The following is a 17,100-nucleotide window of genomic DNA, read 5'->3' on the forward strand; positions in this document are numbered from 1 at the left end:
ACGATCATTTTTTTCTGGAGTTGATGAGAAAGTGTAATGAAATTCATTTAAGGACTTTCCTTTAGCTTTGAAGCATAGGAAAAGATATGAATAATGCCCACATAGGGACGATTTCACACTTTGAATTTGTTTATTATTAAATGTATAAGAAGTGGAATTTCTACGTAGAAATTGAATATGTTGCATTACATATGGAGGAAATCCAAATGTATCGAAGTAGTGGGCACGTCCGTCAGTATGCATATATACGGAAATCCAGTGTGTGCCAAGTTTGTTCGAGGGATCTGTATTTATGATGATAGCTGCAGGTAGTGGAACATGTGCTGGTAATTCATTGGCTGCATATACGCCAACGAAATGATTGTGAAATAAAGAATTTGTTTGCAAAGCATTCAATAAATCTAGTGTAGAGGACATCATGTATAAAAATGCAGACATGTACATATATATGATATTTAAATAACGTACCTTTAAAAATCCATGATGATGTTCCTCTGATGATCCACTTCTAAGAGAGATTGGAATTCTCCATACACAATGCAGGAGATAGGTGCTGGTAGACGCTTCGTAAAATGAACTTCCAGACGAACACAGCCGTGACGTATAAGGTTCCAATGCTTCACAGCGCTAGCTTCTCCATCTTGAGTAATGTCGAAAACAAAGATAGTGTATTCTTGAGGAAAGTCAAGGCGAGGAATATTGTTCCCATGATTGGAAAAGTGAATGCCTGATCCACAGAATAAGGTATGATATGAGGAAACATAGAGGTTGTTTTCGAAAATTGGTTGTAATGGTTTTGAAGGTACAGGTTTTCCATCAATGTATAGAGAGAAGAAATTGATGTCAAAATGTTTGAAATGAAATGGATTTGAAGTTATTGTTCCTGTATAGGCATCATTTTGTGTAAACGCCACAATCACTCGAGTTGGTAATACTCCCATAAATAAATTATCAATTGTTTTTGATTGAAGATCCTTTGGAATGAGCTCCTCTTCACTTCTGAATACCCGAAGTAATAGAGGCTATGCTCTGAATAGACTGCATTATTTTAATAACATGACAAAAATTGGCACCCCTCGGCCTATTATCCTACAGCTTAAATCCTACAAATCTAATCTATCTAACCTTAATTTTATCTTTAGTAGTAGGCTCAATCGGAGGCTTAAATCAAACATCACTACGCAAAATCATAGCATTTTCATCCATTAATCACACTGGCTGAATACTCATAGCCCTTCTGCTAAGTGACATAGCATGATCTCTCTACTTCTTATTTTACGCCTTACTTTCAATAATAGCAGTCACCCTTTTTGCAATAAACAAAATATTCCATATTAATCAAACTTTCTCTAATAAAATTATTGTAACAACAAAATTAGCTATCTTTACTAGTCTTTTATCTTTAGGGGGTCTTCCACCATTTTTAGGATTCTTACCTAAGTGAATCATCATTATAAAAACTGCTGAACAAATATCATTTATTATTCTCACCCTAATAGTAATAACAACACTAATTACTCTTTTCTACTATATAGAATTGCCTATGCTGCTTTCATCATTAATCACTATAATCAAACATGAACATCTTTAATGAAAAAAAGTCTAGAAACATCAATTAGATCGATATTCATTATTATTTCATTAAGAGGTATAATTATTTTACCTTTAACTGTCAACATCCTTTAAACAAAGACTTTAAGTTAAAAAAACTAATAGCCTTCAAAGCTATAAATAAAAGGCAACCTTTTAGGTCTTAGTATATATTAACTACTACTCCGGAATTACAGTCCGACATCATAAATATTGACTATAAAACCTAATAGGAGGTTTATTAACCATAAATAGATTTACAATCTATCACCTAATACTTCGGCCACCCTATTTAATTTTACTTGCAACGATGATTATTTTCTACAAATCATAAAGATATTGGTACAATATACTTGATCTTTGGGGCTTGAGCGGGAATAGTAGGAACATCATTAAGTCTTCTCATTCGAGCAGAACTTGGCCGACCAGGTAGCTTAATTGGCGATGACCAAATTTATAACGTAATTGTTACTGCTCATGCTTTCATTATGATTTTCTTCATAGTTATGCCAATTATAATTGGAGGCTTTGGTAATTGGCTAGTGCCTTTAATACTAGGAGCACCTGATATGGCATTCCCTCGCCTAAACAACATAAGATTCTGATTATTACCACCTTCATTAACTCTACTATTAACAGGAAGAATTGTAGAGAGTGGTGCAGGAACTGGATGAACTGTGTATCCCCCTCTCTCCAGAGCCATTGCTCACGCTGGAGCCTCCGTTGACCTTTCTATTTTCTCCCTCCATTTAGCCGGTGTATCCTCAATTCTCGGGGCCGTAAATTTTATTACAACCGTAATTAACATACGAACTCCTGGAATAACTTTAGAACGAATGCCATTATTCGTTTGATCTGTAGTAATCACTGCCGTACTACTTCTTTTATCTCTTCCTGTATTGGCAGGAGCTATTACAATACTCCTAACTGACCGAAACCTTAATACTTCCTTCTTTGATCCTTCAGGAGGGGGAGATCCAATTTTATATCAACACCTATTTTGATTCTTTGGTCATCCTGAAGTTTACATTTTAATTCTTCCGGGATTTGGCATAATTTCAATATTGTAACCCAAGAAAGTGGTAAAAAGGAAACATTTGGCGTTTTAGGAATAATTTATGCAATACTGGCAATTGGATTCCTAGGATTTATTGTTTGGGCTCATCATATATTCACTGTTGGTATAGACGTTGATACTCGTGCCTATTTTACTGCTGCCACAATAATCATTGCTGTTCCTACAGGAATTAAGGTATTCAGATGAATTGCCACACTTCATGGAGCACAAATAACTTACTCACCTTCAATCTTATGAACTTTAGGTTTTATTTTCCTATTTACTGTTGGAGGCCTCACGGGAGTTGTATTAGCAAATTCATCCTTAGACATTGTTCTCCATGACACTTATTATGTAGTAGCACATTTTCATTATGTACTATCTATGGGTGCTGTATTTGCTATCATAGCAGGACTTATCCATTGATTCCCTCTATTTAGAGGAACAACAATAAATCCTACATGACTAAAAATTCAATTCCTAGTAATATTTATAGGAGTAAACATCACATTCTTCCCTCAACATTTCTTAGGTTTAAGAGGGATGCCTCGCCGGTATTCAGATTATCCAGATGCCTACACTACATGAAATATAGTATCAAGTATTGGCTCATTCCTTTCCTTCGTCGCCGTACTAGTACTTGTAATTATTATGTGAGAAGCCTTTGTGAGAGCCCGACCAGTAGTCTTTTCGGATCAACAAACAACATCTTTAGAATGATTCCAGAACTTACCGCCAGCAGAACATAGTTATGCAGAACTTCCCTTACTAACAAACTTCTAAGGTGGCAGATAAGTGCATTGGGCCTAAGCCCCAAACATAAGAATAACCATCTTCTTTAGAAATGGCCATTTGAAATCAACTAGGACTTCAAGATGCAGCGTCCCCTGTAATAGAACAAATAGTATTTTTTCATGATCATACAATACTCATTGTAACTATAATTACAGTTCTCGTAGGCTATTTACTAGCCTCTCTTCTACCAAACGCATATATTAACCGTAACTTATTAGAGGGCCAAACCCTAGAAACTATTTGAACAATTTTGCCTGCTATTACACTAATCTTTATCGCCCTCCCATCTTTACGACTCTTATACTTACTAGACGAAATTCACCAGCCAGCAATTACTCTTAAAACAATTGGACATCAATGATACTGAAGTTATGAATATTCTGACTTCTCCCTAACAGAATTTGATTCTTACATAGTACCCATCAATGAAATAAGTCCTAATTCATTTCGTCTTCTAGATGTAGACAATCGCATCGTATTGCCTATTAATATTGACATTCGTATCTTAATCACCGCTGCTGATGTTCTTCACTCATGAGCTATGCCCGCCTTTGGTATTAAAGCAGATGCCACTCCAGGACGTTTAAATCAAGTAGCAGCTAATATTACACGCACAGGCCTATTCTTCGGTCAATGTTCAGAAATTTGTGGTGCAAATCATAGTTTCATACCAATTGTTGTTGAGGCCTGCCCTCATTCAGTATTTATTAACTGAATAACAAAAATAATACAAGAACTTTCATTGGGTGGCTGAAAGTAAGCAATGGTCTCTTAAACCAAAAGATAGTAAAGTAACAATTACTCCTAATGGAAAAATTAGTTAAATTATAACGTAAGCATGTCAAGCTTAAATTACTACTTAATAGTATTTTTCTATCCCACAAATATCTCCCCTAAAATGACTCATCTTATTTATTATATTTTCCTTGTGCTACCTTTTATTTGCATCTATTATATATTTTAATTCAAATACACCTCATCCTTCCTTAGATAGCACTAACATTAAAAAAACAACCATAAACTGAAAGTGATAACAAATCTTTTTTCAACATTTGATCCCTCTACTTCAATTATAAACATATCATTTAACTGACTTAGAACAGTAATTGGACTTCTAATTATTCCAATCCCATTTTGATTCTTGCCAGGACGGCCAAACATTTTATGAAATAAAATTACCCTAACCCTTCATAAGGAATTCAAAACTATTCTTGGTCCTACTAGTCATCAAGGAAGAACCTTCCTATTCATTTCTTTATTCTCCTTCATCCTATTTAATAATTTTATAGGCTTATTCCCTTATGTATTTACCAGCTCTAGACATCTAACTTTTACGTTAACTCTTGCCCTCCCCCTTTGAATAAGTTTCATAATCTACGGCTGAATTAACCACACTCAACATATATTTGCCCATCTCGTTCCTTCTGGAACTCCGGCCCCTCTCATACCATTTATAGTATGCATTGAAATAATTAGTAACATCATTCGGCCTGGAACCCTAGCTGTTCGATTAATAGCAAATATAATTGCGGGGCATCTCCTCTTAACCTTACTAGGTAATACAGGCCCTTCTTTATCTCTTTCCATACTTTCATTACTAATAATTGGACAGATTACCCTTCTAATACTAGAATCTGCTGTTGCAGTAATTCAATCATGTATTCGCCGTCCTAGTCACACTATATTCAAGAGAAGTTACTTATGTCAGCACCACAAAATCACCCTTACCACCTTGTTGATCAAAGCCCCTGACCACTTACTGGAGCTCTAGGGGCCTTAATTACAACCACAGGTCTCACTAAGTAATTTCATCAATATGATCCTTCCCTATTCTTCCTAGGCATACTAATTACATTATTAACCATAATTCAATGATGGCGGGATGTGACTCGAGAAGGAACATATCAAGGATTGCACACTATACAAGTTACATTAGGACTTCGGTGAGGCATAATCTTATTTATTATTTCTGAGGTATTCTTTTTCGTTTCATTTTTTGGGCCTTCTTTCATAGTAGACTAGCACCAACAGTAGAAATTGGATCTTTCTGACCCCCAACAGGCATCGTTCCATTCAACCCAATGCATATTCCCTTACTCAATACTGCAATTCTACTCGCCTCAGGAGTCACTGTAACATGAGCTCATCACAGATTAATAGAAGGTAATCACACTCAAGCCACTCAAGGTCTACTACTCACAGTCCTCCTTGGCTTATACTTTACTGCACTACAAGCATACGAGTATTATGAAGCCCCATTCACTATTGCAGACGCTGTCTACGGTTCAACATTCTTTATAGCAACAGGCTTCCACGGTCTTCACGTTATCATTGGTTCTACATTCCTAGCCACTTGTTTATTACGTCACCTTTTATCTAATTTTTCTCCTACACACCATTTTGGATTTGAGGCTGCTGCCTGATATTGACATTTTGTAAATGTAGTGTGACTATTCCTTTATATTTGTATTTATTGATGAGGAGGTTAGCCTATTTAATATATATAGTATATTTGACTTCCAATCAAAAAGATCATTTAAATGAAATAGGCAATTAATACAGTTTTAACAACTGGTCTATTAACTATTATTATTTGCTTAATCGTTATAGCCATTTCAACTCTTCTTTCCAAAAAAGTTATTAATGACCGAGAAAAAAATTCCCCCTTTGAATGTGGATTCGACCCTTAATCATCAGCCCGAATTCCTTTCTCATTACGATTCTTCCTTATTGCTGTAATCTTCCTCATCTTCATTGTAGAAATTGCCCTTCTACTCCCAATAACAATTACTATTAACAACACTAATACGTTATCCTGATCTCTCGTTAGATTAACATTCTTAGTAATTCTCCTAGTGGGTCTTTATCATGAATGAAATCAAGGATCTCTAACATGAGCCGACTAATAAGATGGGATAATAGTTAAATATAATATTTGGTTTGCATCCAAAAGGTGTTGCTGTCAACTTATCTCATAAGTAGGAAGCAAACTCGGTTTCGACTCAGTTTCGACCTGAACCTTTGGTCCCTTGACCCCTGCTTGTTAGTTGAAGCCAAAAAGAGGCATTTCACTGTTAATGATACTACTGGGTATTCCACACCCCAACTAAGGAGATGTGAATAATCAAGAAGAAGCTGCTAACTTTATCTTTAGCGAATTGTACCGTTAACATCTCTTAATATAAAATAATTATAATCCCCTTAGTATAAATATTACATTACCTTTTCAGGGTAAAAAAGAGAGTGCTCTTCTCAGGGAGTATATTTAGGGAACATAATTCTTCTTAGTATCTTCAATACTATGCTTTCAGTATAAGCTACCTAAATACACAAATATAAAGCAGAGGAAAATTGTAAAGATTAAAAAAAATTAATAAATACATTTTAAATAAATTATCTTGTGAATGTTGAATTAATATTGAACCGTCCTTAAAACTACTATACATACCTTGAGCACCAAGACATTCTCTCCACCCTTGATCAATGTTATTATAATATGCACCCCCTACATATAAAGGTAATTTAATATAATTTGATGATAAATAAGGTAAAAATCACATGCTTCCTATTATTGTAGAACTAAAATAAAATTTCATACATACTAAAGACTGTCCAATAGAATAGCTTGATAATAAAATACCAACCCACAAACCTACTACACTCACAAATAGGGCGCCTATTTTTAGATGTAAAGGTAGAACAACACAATTAACAGTAGGAAAAATCAGTCAACTCAATGTCGCACCTCCTAAAATTGCCATTACTACCAATCCTAATATTCCCTTACATATAACTCAACCTTCATTATCACTAATATAATGAATATTAGCACCCCCAAAGCCCTTACCCGTTAAATAAAATCTTAAACGTACTGAATAGCATACAGTTAGGCCTGTAGAAAAAAACAATAAGAAAAAGCTGACTACATTAATTAAAGACAAAGAAGAAATTTCCAAAATTAAGTCCTTAGAATAAAATCCTGCTAAAAATGGTATCCCACATAAAGCCAAATTAGCTACATTTAAACAAGATAAAGTGAGTGGCATCTGACTTACAAGTGCTCCTATTCTACGAATATCTTGTATGTCACCCACACCATGAATAATTGCTCCCGCGCATAAAAAAAGTAATGCCTTAAATAAAGCATGTGTCAATAAATGAAAAAAAGCTAATACAGGAAATCCCATAGACAAAATTATTATTATAAGACCAAGCTGACTTAAAGTAGATAAAGCAATAATCTTCTTTAAGTCATATTCGTAATTAGCACCGATGCCGGCTGTGAATATTGTCAATCCTGATAATAAAAGCAATACATCTCCCATATAAACACTCAATAAAACGTCTCTAAAACGAATTAACAAATAAACTCCAGCAGTTACAAGTGTAGAAGAGTGAACTAATGCTGATACTGGCGTAGGAGCAGCTATTGCTGCTGGCAGTCACGCAGAAAAAGGAATTTGTGCACTTTTCGTTATTGCTGCTAAAATAATCAAACTAGAAATAATTACTATCTCATTTTTATTTAAAACTCTATGCAAATAAAAGATATAATTTCAACTTCCATAATTCAATATTCAAGCAATAGCTAATAAAATTGCTACGTCTCCAATACGATTAGAAAGGGCAGTCAACATACCTGCATTATAAGACCGCACATATTCATAGTAAATAACTAAACAGTATGATACTAATCCTAACCCGTCCCAACCAAGTAGGATTCTAATTAAATTAGGAGAAACAATTAATAAAACTATTGAAAGAACAAATATTAATACGAGCATAATAAACCGATTAAGGTATCGCTCGGATCCTATATATTGTTCACTGTAATAAATTACTATTCTAGAAATATAAAGTACAAATCTTATAAACATAAATGATATTCAGTCAAATAGAAGAGTTATAATAATTTTATTTCTATTAAAAGAAATAACTTCTCACTCAATAAATACACTATATCTATTGATTAAAAAACTCAAGCCTATTATGAATAAAAGAATACTTATTCTATTTAAAAAGGCAAATCTAGTCATACAAATTGAAAAAGGTCAAACCATGGCCTAAGGGCAATTAAACCTTCTTTAGTTCCACAAACTAAAATTTTATTCTAAGCTACTCAAGCAACTACAACCATAAGAATCTCGGTCCTGCAAAAAAAATTAATAAATTTAAAGGCAACCAATGTAATATCAATAATAAATATTCTCGCACACTTCCTCCTCAACAAGAATATAAATTAGAATAAGGCATTCCATGTTGAGTATATGAATATAAATATAGTGTATAGGCAGCTCTAAAAAAAGAAAGCAAGGCTAACCCTAACATACTCAATCAAGATCAACCAACAATTCTATTTAACAAACTAATTTCTCCTAATAAATTTAATGTTGGTGGTGCAGCTATATTAGCAATTCTTAATAAAAACCATCACAACCCTAAACTCGGCATAAAAGACAGTATTCCACGATTAATTAACAGTCTTCGACTTCCTAGACGCTCATAAGAAATATTTGCGAGACAAAATAATCCTGAAGAACACAGACCGTGAGCAATTATTAATGTAAGAGCGCCTCTAAATCCTCATAGTCCCATCGTTAGTAAGCCTATCAACACTAAGCCTATATGGGCAACAGAAGAATAAGCAATTAAAGACTTTACATCAACTTGTCGTAAACATACTAATCTAACTGATCAAATACCCACAACTCTAATACCAAATCAAATTAAATTTATATTTACAGCTACATTTTCTATAAAATACATAATACGTAATAAGCCATACCCTCCTAGCTTCAATAAAACTCCCGCCAAAATTATTGAGCCACTTACAGGTGCTTCAACATGTGCTTTAGGTAGCCAAAGATGAACCAGAAATATAGGCATTTTAATTAAAAAAGCAATAACTAAAGCAAAATATCACATATAATATGTAATTCCCAAATCTATTACACTTCTCATATTAATTATCAATAAACTACCCTTAATATATTCTAAATAAAAAATACCAATCAAAAGTGGAAGTGAAGCAAACAAGGTATAAAATAATAAATATATCCCTGCCTGTACTCGTTCGGGCTGATAGCCTCAGCCCAAAATTAAAAATAGTGTAGGAATTAAAGAACCCTCAAAAAAAATAAAATAAACAATCTAGAAGAAGAAAATCTCAAGTAAAGTAAAATAAGTAACAATAAAACTAAACTAATAAAGCTTGCACTATAAAATGAACTTCTCAAGACACCTTCTCTAGCCATAACTATAAGAATAACAATTCAAATACTTAATAAAATCAATGAATAACTCAAACTATCACTCCACAAATAATAGCCCACCTCCCAGGGAACCAATCGTATACTATTTCTTATTATAAATAAAAAACAAACTCCAATAAGACAAAACTGAACAACTCATAATTTAAAATTAAAACCTAAAGGCATCAAAAACAACATAAATATTAAATATTTTAGCATCGTAACACAACTAAAGAATTCAAATAATCACCTCCATGAGTTCGCACAATAGACACCAAAATTGATAGCCCCAAACCAGTGATGAAAATTTTCCGGAAAATTTTCTGGAAAATTTTCCCGGAAAATTTTCCGATTCATAAAAACATACTACACTTATTCTTACATCGTTGTTTAGTCGAGATGTGAGGTGGAAAATTTTCTTCTATATTTTTCCGGAAAATTTTCCGTTAACAAATATCAATGATTAAGTAACAATTCGTCAGTATTCATAAAATTGATTGAATTTATATATAGAAACGTTAAAAAGTGAAAGATCCTTGAAAGAATCTGAAAATTTTCATGGCTCAGACAATTTTCAGTACGATGTAAGAACTAGTGGAACAATTTTCCATGAATTGAAAAATTGTTTGTCCTGTACAATGAAAATTTTCCGGAAAATTTTCCGATTCATAAAAACATACTCCACTTATTCCTACATCGCTGTCTAGTTAAGATGTGAGGTGGAAATTTTTCTTCTATATTTTTTCGGAAAATTTTCCGTTCTTAACAAATATCAGTGATTAAGTAACAATTCGTCAGTATTCATAAAATTGATTGAATTCATATATAGAAACGTTAAAGAGTGAAAGATCGTTTAAAGGATCTGAAAATTTTCATGGCTCAGACAATTTTCAGTACGATGTAGGAACTAGTGGAACAATTTTCCATGAATTAAAAAATTGTTTGTCCTCTACAATGAAAATTTACCGATTCATAAAAATATATTCCACTTATTCCTACATCGTTGTTTAGTTGAGATGTGAGTTGGAAAATTTTCTTCTATATTTTTCCGTTCTTAACAAATATCAGTGATTAAGTAACAATTCGTCAGTATTCATAAAATTGATTGAATTAATATATAGAAATGTTAAAAAGTGAAAGATCGTTGAAAGAATCTGAAAACTTTCATGGCTTAGACAATTTTTAGTATTATGTAGAAACAAGTGAAACAATTTTTCATGAATCGAAAAATGCTGTCCTCTACAGTGATGAAAATTTTCCCGGAAATTTTGAAATGGAAAATTTTCCGATTCGTAAAAATATAATCCACTTATTCCTACATCGTTGTTTAGCCGTGATGTGAGGTGGAGAATTTTGTTGTATATTTTTCCGGAAATTTTTCCGTTCTTAACAAATATCAATGATCAAGTAACAATTCGTCAGTATTCATAAAATTGATTGAATTCATATATAGAAATGTTAGAAAGTGAAAGATCGTTTAAAGAATCTGAAAATTTTCATGGTTTAGATAATTTTCAGTACTATGTAGGAACAAGTGGAACAATTTTTCATGAATCGAAAAATTGTCTGTCCTGTACAGTGATTAAAATTTTCCGGAAAATTTTGAAAGGGAAAATTTTCCGATTTGTAAAAGAATAGTCCACTTATTCCTACATCCTTGTTTAACCGTGATGTGAGGTGAAAAATTTTCTTCTATAAGAGAGAGAAACACACTGTAAAATTTTATTTCCCAACTTGAAATACAAAATTTTCCGGTTCCCGAAAGCTAATAGGAAAATTATAATTTGTTGCTGACTAACTTGCCTCTACTGAAATTCAATTTTGTAGCTCTATGTGCAGTTAAATATAGTGGAAAATTTTCCACCTAACATCACTATACATAATATCCAAAATTGTCAGGCCTATGAAAAGTGTTTTCCACTTGTTTCTACATCATGATGAAAATTTTCCGATCTATGAAAATTCCTCTCACTTGTTTCTACAGAGCAATAAAACTTTCCGATTCAGAAAACAGTTGTTTTACTTCTTGCTTCGAAATGATGAAAACTTTCCGACTCATAAAAAATTCTTCAATTTTTCCATATAAGGCAGAAAATATTTCGATTCATGAAAAATTGTTTAACTTGTTCCTACATAGTACTGAAAATTGTCTGAGCCATGAAAATTTTCAGATTCTTTAAACGATCTTTCCGTTTTTAACATTTCTATACATGAATTCAATCAATTTCATGATTGCTGAGGAATTATTACTTGATTACTGATATTTTTTTAGAACGGAAAATTTTCCGGAAAAATATAGCGGAAAATTTTCCAGAAAATTTTCTGAAATGGAAAATTTTCCGCGGAAAATTTTCCGCCTCACATCACTACCCCAAACTACCTTCACAAACACTAAAAGTTAGAAACAATAAACAAAAATAATTTTCAACATACAGGCTACCTAAAGAATAAGATAGAAGTAAAAAACTTATCAGCACAATAAATTCAAGTCTTAATAAAACCATCAGTAAATGCTTACGCTGAATAACAAAACAAGCTATTCCTAAAATAACTAGAAAACAAGAAAATAAAATAAATAATATTTTCATAAGCTTTTATAGTTTAATTAAAACGTTGGTCTTGTAAACCATTAATGAATAAAATTCTAAAAGCATCAAGAGAAAGTGCAAACTTATCTTTAGTCCCCAAAACTAATATTTTAATAAACTACCTCTTGAAATTAAAATAACCTGAATATTACTTATAATTTTAGTAGTTTTAAGATTCATTCTAATTCAAATATCTCACCCTCTCTCAATAGGACTAATGCTTATTGTTATCACCATTACTACCTGCTTAATTATTTCAACTATAAGAGAATCTCCTTGATTTTCTTACATTCTATTCCTAGTCTTTCTAGGAGGTATGTTAGTTTTATTTATTTATGTTACAAGACTAGCATCAAATGAAATATTTACTTTAACACCTAGCCGTTTCCTACTAATTTCTTTAGCTCCACTCCTATTAACCCTTATAATAATTATTGACCCTCTTATACTTCCAAATATAATTTCACTGCCAGACCCACATCACTATACAACTAATTACCAAGAAATTCCTGGTATAAAATTTTATATAACATCAATCTTAATAAATACTATTATATTAGCAACATATCTATTTATTACGCTAATTGCAGTAGTAAAGATCACTTCACTATACCAAGGTCCTCTTCGGCCCTCTAAGCCATATGTCAACATCAATTCGCTTACATCACCCTCTTTTTAAAATTGCTAACAACGCTTTAGTAGATCTTCCAGCTCCTATTAACATTTCATATTGATGAAATTTTGGCTCTCTTCTCGGCTTATGTTTAATTGTTCAAATTGCTACCGGCCTATTTCTAGCAATACATTATGTATCAAGTATTGAATTAGCTTTCAACAGAGTAATTCACATCTGTCGAGATGTAAACTTTGGGTGGCTTTTACGTACTTTGCATGCTAATGGAGCATCTTTTTTCTTCATTTGTCTTTACTTACACGTCGGTCGAGGAATATACTATGGCTCTTACCTCTACCTTCATACTTGAAGAGTAGGAATTGCTATTTTACTACTAGTGATAGCAACCGCTTTTGTCGGTTACGTCCTACCTTGAGGTCAAATATCTTTTTGAGGAGCAACAGTTATTACGAATCTATTATCAGCTATCCCCTATCTAGGAACAATATTAGTACAATGAATTTGAGGAGGATTTGCTGTAGATAACGCTACTTTAAATCGATTCTTTGCCTTCCATTTTCTCTTACCTTTCATTGTAGCTGCCATGTCCATAGTACACCTCCTATTTCTCCACCAAACAGGATCTAACAACCCTCTTGGCCTTAACAGAAACCAAGATAAAATTCCCTTCCACCCCTATTTTTCAACTAAGGACACTATTGGATTTCTAACAATAATAACAGCCTTAATATTACTTACCCTTTGAAATCCTTACATACTAGGAGATCCTGAAAATTTCACTCCCGCGAATCCATTAGTCACACCAGTACATATTCAACCAGAATGATACTTCCTATTTGCTTATGCCATTCTTCGTTCCATTCCTAATAAACTAGGAGGGGTTATTGCCTTAGTAATATCAATCCTCATTTTAATGATTATGCCATTTTTTCATACTAGAAAAATACGAGGGCTACAATTTTATCCTATTAACCAAATTATATTCTGAATTATAGTTAGCACTGTAATCCTTTTAACTTGAATTGGAGCCCGACCAGTTGAAGACCCTTACATTCTAACAGGCCAAATTCTCACGGTTATCTACTTCGCTTACTTCCTATTTGTCCCATATCTCTCCTCCTTATGAGATTTCCTACTAAATAAAACTTAGTTCTTTGGCTGAGAAAAAGCATATGTTTTGAAAACATACAACAGAGCAAAGCTCTAAGAACTTATTCTCAATTTAATACACTTAAATTAAAAGAGAAATAAAAAGAAGCTTTATGCCTCCTAAAAATAAGATAATTAAGAGACAAAGGCAAAAAACACTTTCAAGCAAGGTATATTAATTTATCATACCGAAACCGTGGTAACGTTCCTCGTACCCAAATAAAACCAAAAGAAATAAATACTACCTTACAAAAAAATAAAACAGAAAAAATATCATATCCTAAAAACAAAACTCTAAATAAGGCTCTCATAAACAAAATACTAGCATATTCAGCCATAAAAATAAGAGCAAATCCTCCTGCTCTATACTCAATATTAAACCCAGAAACAAGTTCTGACTCCCCTTCTGCAAAATCAAAAGGAGTACGATTAGTTTCAGCTAAACAAGAAGCAAATCAAACTAATGCCAAAGGAAACGTGATTCATAAAAACCATAACTCTTCCTGATAATAACCAAAATTCAACAATCTATATCTCTCAGCTAAAAATACAAAAGATAACAAAATTAAAGCCAAACTAACCTCATAAGAAATAGTTTGTGCTACTGCTCGGAGGCCTCCTAACAAAGAATATGAAGAATTAGAAGATCAACCAGCAATTATTACAGTATACACGCCCATACTTGTACAACATAAAAAGAATAATAAACCAAAAGAAAAAGTTAGTATAACACTTAAATAAGGAATTCTTAATCATACTAACAAGGATAAAAACAAACTAAAAACAGGAGCTAGATAATAAGGATAATAATTAGATATAGTAGGGAAAACTTGCTCCTTAGTAAATAGCTTAATTGCGTCTGCAAAAGGCTGAGGTAAACCACAGATACCCACCTTATTAGGTCCCCGACGAATTTGAATATACCCTAAAACCTTCCGTTCTAATAAAGTTAGAAATGCAACCCCAATTAAAACACAAATAATTAAAATCAAATAAGAAACCACACCTATAATATAGTCATAATGCATTATTACCTGGATTCAATTCATCCATTATTAGATCCTAAATCTAATGCACTTATCTGCCAAAGTAATCCTCATTTACTTTTATTCCCTAAAAATAAATATTACTAGTACTTGGTCCTTTCGTACTAAAGTACTATTGTCAATAAAGGATAGAAACCGATCTGGCTCACGCCGATCTGAACTCAGATCATGTAAGATTTCAAAGGTCGAACAGACCTATACACTAAGCTTCTGCACCTAGATAAAATCTTAATCCAACATCGAGGTCGCAATCTCTCTTGTCGATATGAACTCTCAAAAAAATTACGCTGTTATCCCTGAGGTAACTTAGTCTAACAATCATTAATAAAGGATCATAAAAATACCTAAAAGTAATTATATAAAAAAGAGTTTATTTTATCTTCTCGTCGCCCCAACGCAACAATTAAATAGCAAATTTATTCATTACCAACTACAAAAATTACTACCTAAATATAAAGATCTACAGGGTCTTATCGTCCTTTTAAATTATTTAAGCCTTTTCACTCAAAAGTAAAATTCAATATTACGAATAAAGACAGCCTTCCACTCGTCCAACCTTTCATACAAGCCCACAATTAAAGGACTAATGATTATGCTACCTTCGCACGGTCAAGATACCGCGGCCGTTTAAAACCTCACTGGGCAGGTCAGACTTTTTATTTTAACAAAAGGACAGGCGGAGGAAATCTTTGCCGAATTCCTTTAATCATCCTCTCCAATATACTAATAACACCATTATAAATCGCCTTAACTAATTCAAAGCAAAAGTACAGTAATAAATTAAATGTAACAAAATATGATAAATAACCCAAATAAGTTATAACAAAATTACAAATGATGGCTACTTCTAAGCCCACATCTTTCATTTAATATAAAACCACATTATAAATAATACAAGTAAAGAGCAAATCCCCCTTACTATTACTCACGGCAAAACTACAAAAATCAAATCTACAACAAGTCTAGCCGCGGCTGAATTAAATTCAATTCCTGCACAACCAGATATAATGGAAACCGAAAGACATCTCACCACTAAAATAAAATTTACAAATAGTATGCTACCTATAATACCGTAATATTTTAGCTCTTTCCATTTCGGGAAATAATTATATAATAATATTATTTAATGTTCCCTGATACAAAAGGTACAACATTTCATGTCTTCTTCCCCTCAAATAAAATTTCACTTATTTAAACATTCCCTTACGGTACTAATTAACTATAATATCAACAAATTAACTCTATACCCTATACAATAACATCAATTAAAGTTGATTCACTTAATCCCAATATAAAAATTATATATATATATAAGTACATCCTTCAATCAAAATAATCTGAATTGCACAGAAACCTCCTCGATGTAAACGAATAGCTCAACTAACAAGCTCTATTTTGTTATTAATTCAATCTAGGCACACCTTCCGGTACACCCACTATGTTACGACTTATCCTTTGACGAATGACTTCATTTGCACTCTTGTGAGAGGATATTTGGCTGTTGTTGATTGTAGAAGCTTGTTATGTGCTAGTTTTATTGTAGGACTAACATTAATCTTTTTAATATGTAAAGCAGCGTCTAAAATATTCACTTTAGCCTCAACAGACGCATCACTAGCGATGAGACAAAAGTTTGGCTTTGCAGGAATTAACTTGAGACGTAATTCTACTCCTTGGATTAAAAATTTATCTTGATTAAAAATATCACAATGAAGATGTCCAAGCATGTCGAATTTTGCCCTTTTTTGTTAATTCATAACGTTGTTGAAATCCTTTATTACCACTAGATGTTGCATCCATATGTCCAGCAGTATCTTGAAACCAGAATGCACATTGAAGATGAGTATTTTTAGCAGAATCATCATAATTTAACAGTTTTTCAATGTATGATCGATATGGATGATTATGAGATGGAATGAAATCAGTTTGTTATTTAAATACACTTCCACTTCACTGAACATAGAATTTAAAAAGTCATTAATAGGAGCCA

At 32.7% G+C, this 17,100-nt stretch overlaps 1 protein-coding gene and 3 pseudogenes across 24 annotated transcripts in view; 2 read left to right on the forward strand and 2 right to left on the reverse strand.

Annotated features, from left to right (window-relative positions):
- The window catches only part of CaMKII (Calcium/calmodulin-dependent protein kinase II), a 1,422,941-nt gene that overhangs the window by 158,442 nt on the left and 1,247,399 nt on the right, over nt 1-17,100 (forward strand). The gene's annotated exons all lie outside the window — the stretch shown is intronic.
- LOC145665637 (cytochrome c oxidase subunit 1 pseudogene) lies at nt 2,639-4,182 on the forward strand (annotated as a pseudogene).
- On the reverse strand, nt 5,522-7,767 carry LOC145661012 (NADH-ubiquinone oxidoreductase chain 5 pseudogene; annotated as a pseudogene).
- On the reverse strand, nt 8,570-9,912 carry LOC145660996 (NADH-ubiquinone oxidoreductase chain 4 pseudogene; annotated as a pseudogene).

Source organism: Thermobia domestica, chromosome 1 (genome assembly GCF_964235325.1).
Source record: "Thermobia domestica chromosome 1, izTheDome1.hap1.1, whole genome shotgun sequence".
Classification (NCBI taxonomy): Eukaryota; Metazoa; Arthropoda; class Insecta; order Zygentoma; family Lepismatidae; genus Thermobia; species Thermobia domestica.